Source organism: Equus caballus, chromosome 11, assembly GCF_041296265.1.
Source record: "Equus caballus isolate H_3958 breed thoroughbred chromosome 11, TB-T2T, whole genome shotgun sequence".
NCBI classification, from domain to species: Eukaryota; Metazoa; Chordata; class Mammalia; order Perissodactyla; family Equidae; genus Equus; species Equus caballus.
In genome coordinates, this window is record NC_091694.1 from 4,224,909 (window position 1) to 4,244,172 (window position 19,264).

Below are 19,264 nucleotides of genomic sequence, written 5' to 3' on the forward strand. Positions count from 1 at the left end.
GGGTCCTGGGGGTGACCCATGACCTCAGCACAGCCGGGTTCATGGGAGGTGAGGGGAGGGGTAGTCCCTGTGCGCACCCTGCACCCTGCGCGGTGGTTGGGGCCTTTCCCAGGGGCACTGCCTCCCCACACCTCCAGCTTCCCTCCCAATTAACTAGGAGCCCCAGCTTGAGCAGTGGCCAGGCCGCATGCTTCCCAGTAAGAACACCCATCTATACATATATTTTTAGTCACTCCCATCCCCTGGGCATGGCGAGCCCACCTAGGTTACCTTCCCAGCCAACTCCACAAGGCAGGTGTTATCACCCCCATGTTCTCAGATGCAACTGTGTGCTCCATGGGAGCAGAAACTGGCACTGGTCACTTCTGATGCCTAGGACGGCACGCAGTAAATATTTGTCAGTTGCGGGGGGCAGCCACTCAGGTTCACGGAGGTTAAGCAACCTGCCCAAGGACAAACCACTTGGGAACGGGGGAAAGACACAGGATTTGAACCCAGGAGCATCTGCTCTCCAAAGTCCATGAACTCTCTCTGCCTCCCTAAGAACAAAGTAGACGCGTTGTCCCTAGGGGGGAGGGGGCTCCCCGTGCAAAGCCAAGTTAGTATCCCCCACACGCACTGCTCTGGGGTTTCACCAATACGGTTCTGCTAAAAAACAGAAATTACCTTCTCTGCGACATTTTCCCTCCACGCTTTCTCCTCCACCAACCCCCCAGACCTGACAGCCGGAGAGATAAATGCTATCCCCATGTCAGGGCCACCCCTCTTCTGAGCCTCCGATGCCTGAAACAAATGCCAGAGCCCTCTTCCCGGCCCAGCCTCCCCAATAAGCTGCTTCAGGAATCAGTGTCCAAAAGACAACTGAGAGAGTAAACAAAATCATTTTTCTTTCCCATTTCCTGGAGTTTTGGGGAAAATAACCTGATGTGACGAGAAGGGGCCAGGTCAAGCGTGCGAACACTGAGTGGACAAAGCACGTAAAACCCACAGTGGAGGAACTGTCACCTCTGGAACTGGGAGCACAGACCCAGGTAATGTCACCTTCCCAGAGTGCGAGGTCACATGAGGGAACCAGTGGGGCCTGGCTCCCCAGCACCTCCCAAGAGGATGAAAGGCTGGGAAACTTCTGGCAGGCTCTTCCCTGCCCTGGGACCTGCCAGCCATCACCCTCTACCTCCCACGGCAAAGAGCTCCACATCTGCTGGAACCACAGCCCCAACAGAACCTTAGAACCTGGAGAGCACCAAGCCCCCGTCCTCAGCCCAGAGGCAGCTGTGGGGCCAGAGTGTTCCGAGTTCACAGGGCGCTAGCAAAAGGACTCGGCCTTCTCTGGCCCGGGAGGAAGTGGCTCTCTCCACTGCCTGGAGACTGAAGGTGGAGGCAGGGAGACCCCTCAGTCCTTTCCCTTGATGCCCACCGCAGCCTCCTTCCCACACTTTTCTCTGTTGCTCCATTTTCAGACCACAGACTGGACCGACCCTCTGGTTTTGCAGACAAGGAAACGAACGGAGTCCCAGGGAAGGAAAGTGGCTTGCTCAAGCTCACATAGCAAGCTAGCAGCAACACCAGGACAAGAATCTCTCCTTAGGTCGCTCTGCTCGCCAGTGCTCTTTCCTGTTTTCCCTTCTCATGTCACCCCTTGTTGCAGAAGTCTTTCTGTACTTCTCAATCCTTTCAGGGGCACACAACCCTCCTGCAAAGGACCTAGTGGGGGGCCTTCCGTCTGGTGGCCAGAGGTGGGGTGCGCCTGGTGCCAAAATTTGCTAAGAAGCGCCTGGCAGGGTGTGGGGACAATTCCTTATGGCTTGAGCAGACACCCAAGCCTCGGTGGGGTTGAGCAGAGCACAGCAGGGGGACCCTGGCCAACAGAAAGGGGGGAGGTCGCCTCTCCCCTGACCCTGTGCCCTATTACGCTGCTCCCGGCTCTAAGAATTCACCCCCAAGAGGCCCTATCCTCTCTCGGTGGTGCTGTTTTTGGGCAGGCCTCCTGATGAATTCCAGCCAGGAATGGGAAATCTAAGGCCTGCTCTGGGGGGAGGGAGGAAAGGAGGCCAGAGACAGGGGCTGGAGATGGAAAATAAGCCCGCACGTCGTGTCCTAGTCTAAGGAATGAGGAAGGGTGTTTGGGAGTGGGTACCGCCGGAGTCCCAAGCAGAGAGGGAGCAGAAGAGACAGACAGTCGCAGAGGGGGTCTGAGCAGAGACAGAAGTCTGCGGGGTGGGGGACAACGTGCACAGGGGCGGGCCGGGAAAACCGAGGCCGAGGGTGGGAAGAGCCGGCACCGGGCGCACCTTCCCGCGCCGCGTCCCGCCCCCTCCCGTTTGGGCGGCCGCCGAGCGGGCGGGCGCGTCGCTCCGAGGCCGCCCTCTGCCAGGAAGAGTCACTTCCCGGACACCGCGGGAGCCCTGGCGGAGCTATGCGAAGAATGTCCGCGCCGAGCCTGGCGGGTGGCACCTCCCGGGTCCGCGTAGCCGCCGCCAACACCCAGTCGGGCGGCGCAGGAAAGGCAGGCCCCGCCCCCCGGACCGCCCCGCCCCGCCCCCGCCCCGCCCCGCCGCCCGCGGAGCGCGGTCGCCATGGCAACGGGATTACAGGCGCAGAGTGCTGTTTATTCTCAGCCGAGTGCCAGGAAATTCGGCGGGGAGGCTGCCAGGCGCACCTCCCAGGGGTGGGGGGCGGGAGACGGAGGAGAGGGTGGACCAGTGCGCCCGGGGCTTCTGTGGGGAGGGAGAGAGGGAGGGAGTCCTTCGTCACTGGGGGTCACTGACCCCTCGGAGGGGGTGCTGCTCAGAAAGCACTGACTTTCCCGGCTGGGAGTGGATTAAGTTTTCTCGTCCCAAGGAAGCCGAGATCCCCCTCCAGGCCGGCAGAGCTGCCCTCCACCCCCCCCCCACACACACACACACCCTCTATCCAGGGATCCTGTCTATGTAGCCCCACAGCCTCCTCACCTTTCACTCACTCATTCAGTCAGCAAATATCTACTGAACGCACCCTGTGTCGGGACCCGTCTGGGTCCGGCGGATTGAGTGTTGAATAAGCCAAGGTGCTGCTTGTCCCGCTGTCCCGAGATTTAGTGAGAGTGACAGACAGTAAACTAGCACACAGGTGGATAAAATAAAGATAGACTGCTGTTTGTGCCGCAAAGATGTGTCTTCAAGTCACGTTTCCGTTACACTGCACATCCACGATCCTATCTCAGCCTCAGGGTGACCAGCTCGTCCCGGTTTGCACAGCACTGTCCTCGTTTAGCCCTGAAAGTCCAGCCAAACCAGGAGAGTCAATTACCCTCCCCTCAGGTCAGAATACATCCATTTCAGAGATGGAGAAACTGAGGGCTGAAATACAAGGGCAGTTCTTCCAGGGTCCTGGGGCTAATCAGAGAGAGAGCTGGAGGCCCTGAGAATCCAGAGCTTTTTCCGCTAAACACTTTTCATTGCCCAGAACCAGCCCCACCCCCCCCAGGCCCTTGAAAGTGCCCAGCACCACCTGCGGCTGGCCCCATAGGGAGTGGATGAAGTAGCTGATTCCGGGACTCCAGCCCCAGCTGTTCTGAATCAGAAGCCCAGAGGATAGTCAGGGAGTCTGAATAATCAACACCTCTCCAGGTGACTCGGAGCCCACTCGCTGCTGCCTTCCTTCGGGGAAGACGAGCCTGGATCCTCCTCTCTTCCTGCAACGGGGAATTTCCTCCTTGAACCTTGACTAAGCGGGGCGCTGGGAAGTCAGCAGGGAGGGAAGGCCCGGGTTGGGTTCACCACCTGCGCTGCTGTGGCAAGCAAGCATGGACAAGTGCAGCCCTTCCCTCTCCTGGGCTCCAGCCTCTGGGCCCTGGGCCGGAGGATAGTGGGGGCCCGGGGAGGAGCACTTCCCCCCAGTGCTGAGCCCTCCCAGCTGTGCTGTGCTTTGCTGGGAAGAGGCCAGGCATTTGTGAAATCCTTGGGTGAGCCTGACCCACTGTCATGAGGACTGCCTGTGGAAGCTGGTGTGGGGAGGGGGATGGGGGGCTGTTCCCAGAAGCGGGGAGAACTCTGGACTTCCCACTCCTAAGCGCTCTGGATTGCAGCACAGCCTTAAGCAACAGTGGCAGCTGGAAGGTTGCACTGCAGAGAGAATCAGAGGCCCCCGACTCTCTTCTGAAAAGAAGCCAGGGCTCCAAATGCTACAACTTTGTGCAATCCTCATTAATACGATCACTGCTGCTATTCCTAGCAATAATCAGGCCCAGCTTTAGGAAAAGGCTGAAAACCTAGACTCAAAAAAAACAAACAAAACAGAATGCAAGCTCATTATTTACATTACACAAGAAAATTTATTTCCTCTCTTTCTCCTCCCTTCCCTCAAACCTTTTCATCCAGAAAACGTTATTTAGTATCTGTAAGGTACAAGGTGTTGAAGGTAGAGACGCGAAATGTAAACCCGAAGAGGCCCTGGTCCTCCAGGAGGCTGCTCTGTTGCACAACCACAGGGGGCACTATTCACAATATGATCTTTGTGGATGGTATCCCATGAACCTGTGTGATGGGGGCTGCAGTGTTTCTGAACTTTCGGGTGCATTAGCAGCACCCAATGCTTGCCTTACTGCTCCAGGTGATACCAATGCAAGTGGGAACCCTGTTCTGGGCGCTGTGACCGGTGCTGGAGATCAGTGCCAACCAGGAAACATTTGGACTTCAAGGGGCTTACAATCTGAAAGGGGAACCAGACGCAAAAACCAAGAAGTATCCTAAAAAGGAATGAATGTAAAAATATAAACGGTATACAGGGTACAGCTGGGGGCCCCCAGGAGGAAATGACCTACAGTGGTTTCCCAGAAGAGGTGACTCTCTCTAGCGAAGGCGAAACAGCAGGTGTTCCATCGGCAGGCAGGCATGGGACAATGGGGCATTCTAATCATCAGAAACAGGGAAATGGCCCGGAAAAGGGAAAAAACTTTGGGGAACTTCAAGAAGTCCCCGTCAGGCACATCCATGCCAGACTCATCATCTAAAAATACTGCTTTCGTCACGTCACACACAGCCTGTCCCCATAGGATCCACACTGGTTCCCCTTGGCCCTTTCCTCTAAGTAAGGTTCCGGTAGTCTTCAGGCTCTCACGCTCATGTAAAGCTTATCTTCTTCAACTCCCCCACTTTCTCCACCCCTCACTGGAGACACACTTCTTCCCATCAAGGTGGTCTCCCCATCTGCCCACCACATGCTTCACCCTGTGCTCACCTGTGAGCCCGTGTCATGTTGGGGTTATCCCACCTGCCAGCAAGCCCTTCTCCCCTCTTGGAATTCTGCCTCTCCTTCGAGGCTGCCTCCTTTCTGATTCCTCCCTGAAGCCCTCCTGGACTTCCACAGCCCTGGGGAACTTTCTACCCCTGGAAGGCGTCCCTTATGTGCAGCCTCTGCTACTCATTCCCATTTGGCCACATGGTGCTACTGTCTCCTGATTTCTTCCGGGCTGGACTGTGAACTCTTTGAAGCAAGAAAACTCTCTCTTACTCACTCCTTTGACAATTATTTATTGAACACCTACTCTGTACCAGGCACTTAATCTTCTGCTTTTTTATGTTCTTCACAAAATCCAGCAAAGTGGGTAGTGCCCGGAGGAAGGAAGCCCACCAAACGCTTGACCCGAGGCTGTACCGAAGAAGAAATGTCTTGTCATCACCGGGCTTCAGAATTCATTAAAATCATATCTAAATCATTCACAACTTTTTACTTTGGGAGGCAAACAGGCATTTTTAATTTTTAGCACATTATGTTTGCATAAATTGCACTTTTATTTTTTTCCAAAGGCATCCTAATATGTTATCTCATTCCATCTTCCCTGTATGGCTCGGATGTAAGTGAGGCAGGTAAAATGAAATATGTTGCATTTTCCAGATGAGCAAATTAAGGTGTAGAGGGGATTTAGACTTGCCTCAAAGCACACGGATAATTAGGGGTGGAAGCAGAATTAGAACACTGATCACCTGACTTCAAATCCAGTGCCCTTTCCACTACTGCCCGTGCCTGTGTGTGAGAGGCCCGCCACCCAGGACCGCCACTTAGCAGTTACTGTGAAGACTCCCAAGTCACCCAGTGGTGGCTGGGTCCACACTTGCCTCTCATCAGAGAACAGCTCAGCCCCAGGGGACCGTCCCAGGGCTGTCGTTCCATGCATGAAGATCTCGGCTGGTTGCAGGGAGCTCCAGGGTCCTCCCATCTCTCCAGGGGTGGGAGCCTCAGAAGTTCTGGGCCCCTGCTCCCAATGGACATAGAATTCCCAAGGAAACTCCGCGAGACCTCAGGCCAACCCTATGTGCAAGCTTTTGGTTGAAGCCTCAGAAAACCCCAGTATTGCTCTAAAATATCTTTTCTGGAAGCTGGGGGATAGATTAGATGACCTCCATGCCCCTTTCTGTTACAGAATTCTATGAAAAGGAGGCTAGAGGGAGAGGAGCCAGTGCCCGGAGGGAGGCAAGCTGGTTTCCAAGTGTGGTCCTCCAGTTATTCAGTGTCCTTTTCAGTGTTCCTTGGCACTGATGGAAGTAGGCAAGGGGGTCTGGCAGGCAGGCGACCCAGAAGATATTCAGACACAGGCCAGCATTGCCTAGTGCGGGGTGGGGACATTCAATGGCTACGGGATACTGCTGTACACATTGGGGCTTCCCCATTGGACTCCTCAGGCCATCACTCTTGGGTTTGGCTGAGAACTCAGCAAGGACCCTGACCAGGCTTCAGCCAGAGCCCCAGAGTGGAGGGGAGGAGCCCAGGAGAGCAGCCGGCCCTCCCGCAGGCACGCTGCCAGGCCTCTCCGGTCTAAGAGAAGGAGCTGAGAAGGTCAGCCAAGGGGCCCAGCTGCCACAAGAGACCTTGTGCCCACACCAGGCTGAGGACTGAGCTGGTCAGTCTTGAGTGGGGGACGGGGGGGGGCCTCAGCCTTGGCAGAGTATACAAGGCCCTAGGACCATCAGGCTGGGCTCTGTGGGTGGTAGGAGAGACATCTGGAGAGGAGCCAGTGAAAAGGGCCAGATGCTGGTAGAGGCTGCAGGCCCCGAGAGTAAGATGGGGAAATAGCCAGAGACGCCTGGAGGACTTCCCAGACGTGCACGGGATGGACGTGTTGCTGCACGCACATGCTGCTCAGCGCATTCTGAGCTCTGTCTGTAAATGCAACACACAGTACTGTCGCTCGGATGTGCACTGTGGACTATCTTTCCATGGGGTGATGTGTGATGGTGAGTCATTCCAGTCTAGGTCCCCTTAGCAACACAGCTAACCAGGGGATGGATGACCAGGATTCAGTGTGGAGGTGATGGCAGGGCTCCGGGCTGTCCTCTGGGAGGAGAAAGCTGGCCTGGACCAGGATCAAAAGGTGTCTGTTCCCTGGTCTCAGCCCTCCTTGCTAGTCTCTGGAGGGTTCTGTGGGAAACAGACAGGGACTGCATGGGAATGCTGTTGGCCCTGGTCCCCCCCTGGTCCATGGAGTAAGACTAAGACAGGTTCACCATCCCATGGCCCTCTCCTTGGTCCCGACTCTGGAGGAAAAGAGCTCTCACTGAGCGTGTTGTATTCATGTCACAAACGCTTTCATGGCCGTGTTTTCGACATGCCAACCACTAGTATAAGCGCTTGAAAAGTATGAACTCATTTAATGCTCCTTAAATGTAGGTCCTTAAATGTAGATCCTATAGGATCTACATCTTAGATCCTATAATTGTCCCCATTTTTTCAGTGGAGGGAACTGTAGAACAGGGATGTAACGTGACTTGCCCAAGGTCACACAGCTAACCAGGAGCAGAGCTGGGATCCAAACCCGGGCAGTCGGACTGAAGTGTATCTGCCCGTGGCCACCATCTGCCAACCCCATAGAGGCCCTGGTATGGCCACAGGAGAGGAGTGCTGGCAGGGGGGCAGGAAAGCTAGGTGTGATCCCCAGATCACTGCTTCCTGGTGAATGACCTTGGGCGGGGACCCAACGGCCTTGCCTCGGTTCCTAATCTATACATGGGGATCTCCATAATATCAGCTTCGAGTGTTGTTGTGGGGTTGAGACAAGACCCTGTCACAGGTTTATGATTATTAGCAGGCTCTCCCTGGACCACCAAGCTTCCAACACCTCCTGTTGACCTGACATGCAACCCCACGCACTCCCGCTGGAGGAAAGTGGCAACTGTCAAGGCTCAGCCACTCGTTCCACAGTTTCCTGTCCTGGGTGAGAGGAAGATGCCGAGGAAGTGTCCCTTCCTGTCTCTTCCTTGGTCTCTTCCAAGCCTTTGCTTAACAGGCCTGCTGCGTTTCCTTCTTCTTTTCTTCAACTGGCCTCTGTCTGACATTTGGTGGCTGTATGACTTTCCTGGGGTTGTCGTAACAAAGGACTATAAACTAGGGGGTTAAAACAAAAGAAATGGATTTTCTCACAGTCCTGAAGGCCAGAAATCCACAATCAAGGGGTTGGCAGGGCCACAAGCCCTCTGAAGTGTCTAGGGGAGAATTTTTCCTTGCCTCTTCCCAGCTTTTGGCGGTTGCTGGCAATCCTTGGCTTGTAGACGCATCGCTCCAGTTTCTTCCTCCGTCGCCACATGGCAGTCTTCCTCATATGACTGTATCCAAATTCCCCTCTTCTTATAAGGACACCAAGTCATTGGATTAGGGCCCAAACTAATCCAGTATGACCTCATCTTAACTAATTACAGCTGCAAAGACCCTATTTCCAAATAAGGTCTCATGCACAGGTTCCACATGGACGTGAATTTTGAGGACACCATTCAACCCAGTACTGCTGATTGGTCCTGCAGGATCTTAAATTAAGAGCATTTTTTTTTCTTTCCTTGCATCTTCCAGGAAGAGCCTGAGAAATGTGTTTCTTGGGCACAGGGACAAGTGGAATGCCCCTTTATCTCTGTTAAAGACACCTTGAGAAAAGAACAGGCTGGGAAGGCGCCCAGGGATGGAGCCCCGAAGATGGCCTAGCCAAGAGCAGGGCTGAGAAGCAGACTGCACGGCCAAGGGCAGCGCCTCTGGGGAGGGAGCATAGGCCTGCAGCCTGCCGGCGGCGTGGCTGGTCCTCCACAGACATTGCCTCATTTAGCTGCAGGGATGTCTCTTGCATTTCTCGGGTGAAGAGCCTCAGTCTTAGCAACCTCAGATGACTCCTCACACAAGAAAAGGCATCCTGTAGAAAGCTTATTCTGAGCTTCTGTGGGCAAGAGAGAGGGAGGTGGAACCATGGGGCTGGGCATGGGAAATCTGGCCAGTGCCACACTTCCTTGGCAATGTCACCCAGGGAAATGTCCAGGGGATGCCCAACAGCCAGATCTTTGCAAAGCCTTGGCTGTCTGACATTGAGGTGGACATGGGTGCACAGCAGCCTCCATCCCCCAGATGCTCCTGTTGAATCCAGACGACCAGGTTAGAGAGCTGGGGATATGAAGTTAAGGGGCTTTCATCTGCATCTTTCATCACTGCATCCGTGTCCTCCTCACGGAGGAGGCGTGATGGAGAGAGCCTCCAGGTGGTCTTTGATAGCTGAAGGGAAAGTTCTGGGTCCTCCCCAAACCCTCCTCAACCAGGGCCCGCAGCCCTTTCCCCTGCCCACTCTGCCCCTCATCTGCAGCTGGGGACACTGGACAAATGTCTGACCCTGAGAGGCTCTCTGGGGTACCCAAATCTGACTTCTAGAGCCCAGGAAAGGAGAGAGGGAAGATGCTAAGAGGGCACAGGGTTATGCTTTTACCTGAACCACAGGAAGGGGACCGCCCTGCCCCAGCATACCCGCAGCGACTCTTCCAGGGACAGGAAGTCAGCTGAGTACCGAGCAAGCAGTGTGCTGTGCCCCCGGGTGGGGGTGGGGGGGCGGTGCTGTGCTCAGGCGCCTGGGCCAGCCGCTGCGCTTCTGTTCTGGGTCATACTGGTTCCCACACTCAGGAGGCCAGATGGAGTGGGGATTAGGAGCCTGGGTTTTCACCCGGGTTCAGTGTGCCTCCTCACAGCTGGGAGACCCAGGTAGGTCTCTAATCTGCTCCCCATCTGTACAATGAGGATCCTAACGGTCCCCACTTCCCAGGGGTGTTGTGAGCTCAGTGAGCGAACACCCACATTGCATACTACACAATGAGCGTTCAGTCACCCTGGCTGCTCTGGTGTCCCTGGGAAGGGGCTGAGCCCCTGGACAGACTTTACTTCTTGCAAATCATCTGGCATTTAAGTAGTGGCCTGACCTGCGTAGGGGAGAAGCAGCACCTTCCTGGCGGCCCCACCTGGCCTACTAACTCTCCCTGGGAAAGCAACGCCACTTCTCACACACCGAGGGAGCTCTCCCTACACCCGGGCCCCTCTCTGGCTGGCCTGCCCAACCACAGGACAATCAGGCTTTCCGCCAGGCAGTTACAGTAAGCCAGGCCCGCCCTTCCTTACGTGGGGTACCACTGTTCCTCGGGTCCCGAGCCCCAGTCCCATAGAAGAGGCGAAGGGGGGATCAAGAGCCCCCTTCCCAGCCCTGTGCACTGGTCAGCTCAACCTCCGCCCCAGGACATGCTGATCTCCCCAGCGATTTCCAGGGGCCCCCTCATCCTGGCAACCACTGGGCCCAAGCTGTGAAGGGCAGCTGAAGCAGCAAGGAAGGCTCAGAAGGAGAGGCTGACTCACTCTAGCCAGGCTGGGCCCTCCGTTAGTATTCTTGGACCTCAGCCTGGGATTCCTGCAGGTTCTGACAACAAGTTGGACCATCCTCTTGTATGAGTCTGCTTCCAAGGTTACCCTGAGGGGAGGGAAGGGGAGGGAAGGGGAATGGAGAGGAGGAGAGGGGAAAGGAGGACAGTGGAGTGGGGGAGGACAGGGGAGGGGAGGGGAGGACAGGGGAGGGGAGGGGAGGAGAAGGGAAGTGAGGGGAAAGGAGGGGAGGGGAGGGGAGGGCCCTGGCAAGGGTGTTGATGCACCAGCAGCTTCAGGCCTGGGGGACAGGACAGTGGCATGGGAAGGCCTAAAGACCCCAAACCTGATTAAGGAGGAAGGAGGTGGGGAGAAGGAAAAGAGGACCCCATTTAAAGATGGCAGAGTGCATTACATAATTATTCTATTTTAATCATAACAACCCTGGACTGTAGATATGACTAATCCCTGGTTAATAAATGAGGAAACTGAGGCTGGGAGGGGTTAAGGAGGTTAGCGGTGTGTGGAGGGTCCCTGACAGGTGGTGGCTGCACGGGCAGAATGTGAGGTCAGCTCAGGCACCTTTTAAACTCCGGCTCAGCTTCAGTGTCCGCTGAGCTCACCGCGGGGAGCCTGTGCTGAGGCAGGCGCACAGCCTCCCCGGACCACCTGGCCTCCGACCGCACCTCACAGCGTCACCCGCATTGCAACAGGCGTGGCGGGGGCGCGGTGAGGGCAGCGGCGGGGTGTCCCCGGAGGCCGCCCCGCCCCCGCGCGGGATGCTCCCGATGCCTCCGCTGGGCTCGGGCGCGCGCCGCGCGGGGCCCGGGCCGCGGACGGGGCGCGCCTTGGTCCCCCGGTCCGGTCCGCGCCCATGGCAACCGTCCTCTCCCGGCAATGTTGAAAGGGGAAGGGAACACACACGCGCCCGCTGGGCTACGCCGCCAGCTGCGAATTCCTCACTCCTTCCATCAGCGCGGCCGGCCCCCGACGGGCTTCCTCGCCCGCTCTGAGGTCAGCGCCCCGCCCGCCGCCTCGGGGCTGGCCCCGCGCCCAGGATCCCGGCCCCCCACCCTGCGTCCGCCTGCTCCCGGGTCCCCGAGCCAGGATCCCCGCCGGCGCCCCGCCCCCGGCCCCTGCGCCCGGGTCCCCGGCCGTGCGCCTGGGGCCCCGCTGCCCGGTGCGTCCCCGAACTAGGCGACCCCGCTGCGCCGGCCACCTGCCTCCGGGCCGAGCCCTATTTCGGGCGCTGGCGCTACGGGCCTGGGCAGCCCTGCCCGGAAGGAGGCTATTCTGGGCCGGGCCGGCCGAGCAGCTGCGGCCCCAGGGCTTCCCGGCAGGGTGCGCGCCCGGGACAGAGGGCACGCTGGGGCAGGGCTCCCTCGCTCCTGACGCCCCACCTTCCTCCCAGGCCGCGCCCCGCTCCCTCCCCGTTTTGGAGAAACCTAGGTCCTTCGCTAGGCTGGGACCATTCTCTGGTGCCAGATCACTGACAGAGTGGCCAGAGCCTGTGGCCACTGGGGCTCTCTCTGCTCCCAACTCTCTGTCTGGGATGGTCTTTTCAGCACCCTGTGCTTGTCCAGGCACAGCCTTTGAGCCCACATGTCCCATTTCCCTGCCCTTCTTGACTGTACCCCTCACCCATGGGTCCATATGGTTCGATGTTGAATCCCCAGTGCCCAGCACAGGACGGGTGCCTCCAAAATAGCCACCAAATGAAACTGTCACATTTGGTGTCACATTTAGGACACCAAACTCCAGCTCCTTGGGGTCTTTTTGCATCCTGTCCGGCAACCCTTCTGACGTTCATAAGTTCCAGCTGCAGCCTGGGCCCTTTCCTCTCCAGATGGAGTGACTGCTTCCACGGGTGGCCTCTGCTTGGTGGATAAAGCCAAGGGCACCTGCACATGTGGCCCTGGTCCCTCTGGGTTTACTCTGTGACCTTAGGGCCAATTGCTGTACTCCTCGGGGCCACATCTTCCCTCTGTGAATGAGGATAAGAATATTTGCAGCCCGTGCCTCATCATGGTTGTAAGGAGATAAAATACATGCACCACCATCAGAATGCAAGTCCCTCCCATTATCTAACCCAAACTCCTCTCTCCAGGGCAAAAGGTTTCCCAAAGAGAGTGTCTGAGAACTCTCAGGGAAGGAAAGGGGAGGGAAGGTGACATTTATGCCTGCCCACTCTCCGCTAGGTGTTTTAAGTAAGTTATGTCATTTAGCCCAGCGCTTCCCAAACTTTAATGTCAGCGCGAACCACCTGCCTCTTGCTAAGATGCAGACCCTGAGTCATGAGGCCTCAGGTGGGGCCTGAGATGCTGCGTTTCTAACCAGCCCCAGGGGCTCTCCATCCCCCCATGCTAGGAGGAGGGAGGGAGAAGCCCCACAGCAGGTCTGCCGGCGTTCACATGAAGAATCTGAGGTTTAGAGAGATTAAGCGGCTTGCTGAATGTGGCGAGGCCAGCGCCCAGGCCCAGCTGGTCCACAGAATGTCCCTGTCCCCTGGTGCCTCAGCGGGGAGGGTCCACCAGATGGTCCTCTCTTGACCCCAGACTTCTTTTCCAGATATTTACACCCTCAGCTTCCTTTCCTTTTCTTTCAAATTATCACACTGAGTTATAAAACATGTGTGTGCTAAATGTCTACTTATCCTCAATTAAAATAAATAAAAAATGAGTTATATATGAATAAAAAATGAAACTTATGCCCATCCCTAACTCCTCTCAGCTCACTCCACAGGAAAAGAAATCCAGTCTACAACTGACTACCCATCCTGTAATTGATGTCATATAGTTTTGTTTACACCTGGGATTGGCCAGCGTTAACACTGTAGGGTATAGATAAAAGGTCAGGAAAAAAGCCACCAAACCTGAGAAGGAAAGCTGGTGAGTGAGCAAGTGAGCAAGCAAGTGAGCGAGTGAGAATGTGCACGTGTGCAAGTGAGTGAGAGAAGAAAAAGTGGTTCAGATAAGGGCCCAGGAAGGGTCAGGAAACCACTTTCTCCCCAGGGCCCTCTACTTCCATCTTTCAGGCCTAGCTGGGACAGGTGAGGGAAACCCAGAGACCCAACACCCTGCTTCATGAATAAGTGACAGCTGCTTGGAGAAGCTTTGACTCACTTGTCAATAGGTGGTGTACTTCCTGACAGAGGCGGGAGCCTTCACGCTCACGGGGAAGTGGAAGGATAATCAATTGACGGTTAATTAAAAGTGGAAGTTACTGGGAATACCGAATTGCTCCATCAAAATTCAGCAGGTAAGGCAGTGTTTTCCCGACGTATGTCTGTGTTGGAGGTCAGAGCTGAAATACAGGACATGGGGTCCTAGTTTCCTGAAAGAATAGTGTCTGTCCAACCTTGGGGGGCTTACAGTCCAGGGGGGTGGTGGCACTAGGGCCAGAAGCTTGGGAACTTGGCAGACGAGTTCAGGTCCTGACCCCTCTCCCTGTGCCGGGTTCTCGTCTGTTGCACGGGATGGTAACCCCCCCGAGGGAGGGCTCTGGGTTCTGCCTCAGCTGTGGCCAGATTATCTGTTTCCTCCTTCTTTAACCTGGTCACCTGCTCCACTGAGCACCCCAACTCTATCTCTCAATTCTGGAACCGAAGGAAGCCTTACAAGTCTGGTTTCCTTTAAAGACCGACAATTCTCAGCATTGGGTAACTGGGGAAAAGTCACAGGCCTCCTTTCTGAGAGGGAAGGCGCAGAGGCCACTCAGCTCGGGGTGAGGCGGAGGGAGCGGGCAGGAGGGAGGGAGGACTGGGAAATCTCACATTCTCACTTCTGCTTTCTGCCCACAGCCCTCTTCTCTCATAACTTCCTCCGAAGAGCCCACTGCCCATTTGCATATGTCTGGTTGAAATTCCGGATCAGAGCGTCACTCTCTCCTCCCCATGGCCCCCAGAGGGCGGCTGGAGCATCACTGGGGAACCAAAGGGTGGAGCAAGGGGCCATGGGACAGCACTGACTGCCCCAAAGCTTCCCCTGGCTGATTCACTCTTATTCAATAGATGGGCCGTTTTCCTAGAATATTGCAACAGGGGTAACCGGGTTTTTCCAGAGATTTCCACTCTCGATGACCTAACCCTTAGCCCCTCAAGTGGAAATCAAGATGACTCCCACTGGCAAGGACTGGGCATTTGCCCTCTGACCTTGGTGTCCCTCCATTTTATGCTGTCTCAAGGGCAGAACTCAGTCTTCCAAGAACCCACTCATCATACCATCAGCTGTGCGCATGGTAGGCTCTGGGCCCATGTTTTTCTTTCTTGATACATATTTGTTCAATGGATGGGCTAACTGGAAATTACTTACCCTGATGAAGAAACAGGCAGGCAACACAATTTCAAAATTCTTTAAAAAAAAAAAACTATCTTGAATTTTACCTTGTTCAACGTTATGTTCTTCACTTTAGGTCGTAAACTCTCTGATTCTAAATCCTAAACTCTTAGTCATTAAATTCTAAGCTCTTTGAACAGGAAATCAAGTCTCCTCCATCTTTTGTCTCCCTGGTCCCTGGGTCACAGTCACAGAGTGCATGCTCAGTGGATCGTGTTCTGTCGGATTGCGTTGTCTTTCTTAGCTGTTGCTTGGAAAGTCACCCCCTTACAGAGGCAGGCAGAGCATCATCCGTTCGTCTTGGACTGAGTTTAGGGATCACATTGGTGGTGGGGATGAGGTGGTCTTTATTCTGGTGAAGACTCTGATGTTTGAACACCAGAAAAGGAACTACATTGTGGGGTCCCTTTTCACACAGGGTGATCCCCTTTATCATAGCCAGGGAAAGAGACATTGGGAATTGTCAGATGGGTATCCTAGACTTCAGTGGATGTTTGTTCAAAAAGTTAAGGGAATTCTGGCCAAAAAATGCTATAGGTTATAAGAGTGAAAATGGGTCAATCGAGGAAAATTATTAACTGGGGGGGGGGGGCGGCGAGATCCACAGTTCAGATAATCCGATCACAAAAGATCTCTATGAGAAGGAACGCTGATGGGTGGGGGTACTAAATCAAGCAAGGGGAACCTTCTAGGGAGCTGAGGTCATATTTCAAAAAAGATGAGGTGAGAAGACGGAGAAAGGAAGGAAAGAAGAGAGGGAGAGGAGGAGGAAGGAAGGAAAGAAGGGAGGCATTCCACCAAAAGTGAATGCCAAGGGAGAGACCCAGCCCTTAGGTGAGAAGACGGAATTGTCTCAACAGACAGAAGAGGAAAGAGAAGGAGAGCTGCCTTTGTTGAGCGCCTACTGTGTACTGGTCTGCCCCCGAAAGACTGTCAATTTCACCAAAGCCCTGAGGAGCAGGGGCTGTTGCGAATGTCCCGCAAGGGAGCAACTCAAGGTGGCCACACCCTCGCCACTTCTCCAAATGGCCTCGCAAGGCCATGCAGACCTGCTCCAAGTTGTACTTGCTTCTCCATAAGACTCAGAAAGAAAGCAGGGCAGGCTGAGGTTAAGAGGGAAGTGAAGTCCGAGATGGGGGAGCGGCGCATTTTCTCTCATCCCTGAGATCGGGAGAGGGACAGGAAGATGGGCAAACCAGGCCCCTGTGGGGCAGAAACCAGACTTGAGAAACGGGAACCCAGTGAGGATGACAGTAATCACCAGGGCAACTCTGGACTGAATCATTAAACAAATTCCTTTATTCATGCCCTTCGTCAACAAACGCTTACGGAGTATCTCTCGGTGCAAGCGACTGTGTTAGGCATTAGGGGTGAAATCTTGAATTGGGGTGGACGGTTCCCTAAAGGAGCTTAGCAACTACAAGCAGGGAGATGACAGTATATAATGATTGTAATGGAAAATATGTTTACCAGAGAAGTAGAGATAAAGAAGTCTGGGGATCCAGGGCTACTCAGAAAAGACAGACTCTAACATTGGAAGTAATTTCAGGGAAGCTGTCGGATGTGTTCATAACGGGTAAATACAACAATGTTTATAAAGGCAAAAAAACTGAATCCAGTTATGTGGGATCTGTTGAATAGTCTATGTCCTTATAATGGAATACTACACAGCCCATAAAAATAGTTTATGTCGTGGTACTTTTATTCATATGTGAAGATATTCACGAAATATTAGTGAGTGAAAAAAGCAGATGACAAAAGAGTATTTAGATCTGGTTGCATTGTTATGAGGTTTTTGGCATATGCGCTTTTAGATGTTTTTGTTTATTTATTAGATGTTTTTAGAAACTTGTAGAAATATATACCAAAATGTTTAAAGTGCTCGTTTATGCAGGGGGGGACTTAGAGTGCTTTAAAATTCCTTTTCATCTATCTGTATTTTGGAATTTTAATAAAATGAATACTTTCTATCCTTTTTTCAAGCATAAAAAAATTAAAAGCTTACTATTAGCAACGCAGGCCAAAGGGAGTCCTTTCTTCTTGGGTTGGGTTGTCAGGCCATAGAAATGCTGTGGATATGGAACACCTTGATTCCATCAAAACATCTGACTTTCTGTGATAACCTCATGGAAGACATGGAAAAAGTAGCCTAGGAAATAGTACAATTAGGTTGTAGCAGCTAGAAAGAGTTACTAGAAACAAGACAAAAGTCTCTCGATGAGTGAGCAATGCCCATCTGGAGGTCAGTCTCCGGAGAGGCGCCACGGCCTCTGGCCTGGCCCAAGTCGTGTGCAACATTTTCATCAAGGACTGAAGTGAAGACCACGAAAGCAGATGACCAGATTTTCAGACAAAACAAAACTAGGGTGTAATCTAACTTATCTGGATTCAAAAATGGTGACAGCCTAGGTAGAACAAGAGGTTGAAAGACACAGAGGGAACTGAATAGGATTAAATACGGAATCCTCGATCTGATGCCCAGGCGCTCCAGAACTGGGGGCGGAGGAGGAAAGACGCGGAGGCGTTGGCTGCGCTTGGATTCCATGGGACATGAGGAAGCCGCCGCGTCCCTGGTCCCCATCGGGATGGAGCCGTCTCCAGTCCTTTGTGGGCAGCCGTGGGCACTGTTCTGGGTGACACGTTTGAAGCGCAATGTCGGGAAACTGGAGGGCGTCAGGGGAGGAGGACAGGAAGGTCTGAAGACTCACGTTCCCCAGGGGCAGGATTCGTCCTGAGAGAAGAAAGGGCAAGAGAGTTTCACCGGCTAGCTGGCAATCATGGGGACAGGGCTCCCCCCCAGATCCAAGAACAAAGGAAGTTTCCAGGAGGCTGGTTTCAACTGAGTACAAGGAGGGGAAAGCGGCGTTCATCTGAGAGCTGGACACAGAGCGCCGTCTCATCCAGCCCTCCCGGGAGAGCCCCCCCACCCCTGCTGTCCACACAGGAACACGGGTCTGTGGGAGGCCGGGAGCCTACCACTGACAGAAGTGCTGCGGCAGAGGTCAGCTGACAGCCAGAGAGGCTGGACTGGACCACCCCAGGGTCCCCTTCCAATTCACTGGAAGCACCTCCCCTGGGTCTGTGTTTGCGCAGAGGAAGTGGGAAGTGACCCAGCAAAGCCATGACGGATGACAGGGCCCTTGAGCGTGGGTGGCCCCGGGGAAGCCTAGGCTGGCTGAGTGGCTGTTGGAGGAATGACAGCAGCCTGATGACAACACAGAGGTGGAGGGGATCAGGCGATCAAGGAGAGAGAGACACACACAACACACTTTGGAGGGGGAAAGTAGGGAAGAGACGGGAGTGAGAGGCTGGCGGGGGGGGGGGGGGGGGGGGGGGGGGGCGGGGCGAGGGAGGCCGGAGATGCCACGTGGTCCTCGGTGCAGAGCCCTGGAGGCGGGAGGGGTACTAGGCAGCCTGGGAAGGGAGGGATCTGCTGGTTCTCCCTGACCAGGGGCCGTGGGAGGAGAAGGGACAGGCAGGAGCCTGCTGGGTGCAGGGTGGGAGCGAGCCCGGTTTGCTGCAGAGGGCTGGTACTGCGCCCAGAGTGACTCTCCATCAGACCCTTAGTTCACCTGGGAGTTGTGCCCGAGCACCTCAGTGTGTCAGGGACTGTGGGGTGCTGGAGGCTTCAGAAAAGGAGGAAGCCATCCTCCCGCCGACCCTCCTGGATTCACCTTGAGCTGGGGAGACAAAGCGTGGACACATGAGCAATAAGGGAGAATCCGCAGCCCATCACAAGGTGGGATGAGGGTGGGTGGACTCTGGAGTCAGAAAGACCTGAGTTCAAATCTGGAGTTGGTGCTGTGTGGCCTCAGGCAAGTTCCTTAACCTCTCTGAGCCTCTGTTTCCCTCTCTGTTATGAGAATAAATGAGACCATGGACGTATAAGCACTGGGTCAACCCCCAACCCCCACAACATAAATGTGAGCATGCCTTCACTTTGAAGTGAGCACTGCCAGCCTTAAGTGAGGAGAAAAGCAGGTGGGGCTGGCCCAGTGGCGCAGTATTAAGTTCTCATGCACTGCTTTGGTGGGCTGGGGTTCACCAGTTCGGATCCCAGGTGCGGACCTATGCACCGCTTATCAAGCCATGCTGTGGCAGGCGTCCCATATATAAAGTAGAGGAAGATGGGCACGGATGTTAGCTCAGGGCTAATCTTCCTCAGCAAAAAGAGGATTGATGGCAGATGTTAGCTCAGGGCTAATCTTCCTCAAAAAGAAGAAGAAGAAGAAGAAAAGCAGAAGTCAGGGCCTCTTGGAGGGAAGACCCAGCTTGCGCCCTGAAGCAACGTTCGTTCACTAATTAGG

The 19,264-nt window shown here is 54.7% G+C and overlaps 2 long non-coding RNA genes across 2 annotated transcripts; one reads left to right on the forward strand and one right to left on the reverse strand.

Annotated features, from left to right (window-relative positions):
• Positions 1 to 9,840: 9,840 nt before the first annotated feature.
• On the forward strand, positions 9,841 to 15,101 carry LOC138916345 (uncharacterized). Its single transcript, XR_011423546.1, has 3 exons — positions 9,841 to 9,978; positions 13,756 to 13,881; positions 14,423 to 15,101. It is a non-coding gene; the product is annotated as an uncharacterized lncRNA (long non-coding RNA).
• Positions 15,102 to 16,638: 1,537 nt separating this feature from the next.
• LOC138916088 (uncharacterized) lies at positions 16,639 to 18,039 on the reverse strand. The gene is made up of 2 exons (XR_011422770.1): positions 17,934 to 18,039; positions 16,639 to 17,688 (listed from the first exon to the last, which is right to left on the reverse strand). It is a non-coding gene; the product is annotated as an uncharacterized lncRNA (long non-coding RNA).
• Positions 18,040 to 19,264: the final 1,225 nt, after the last annotated feature.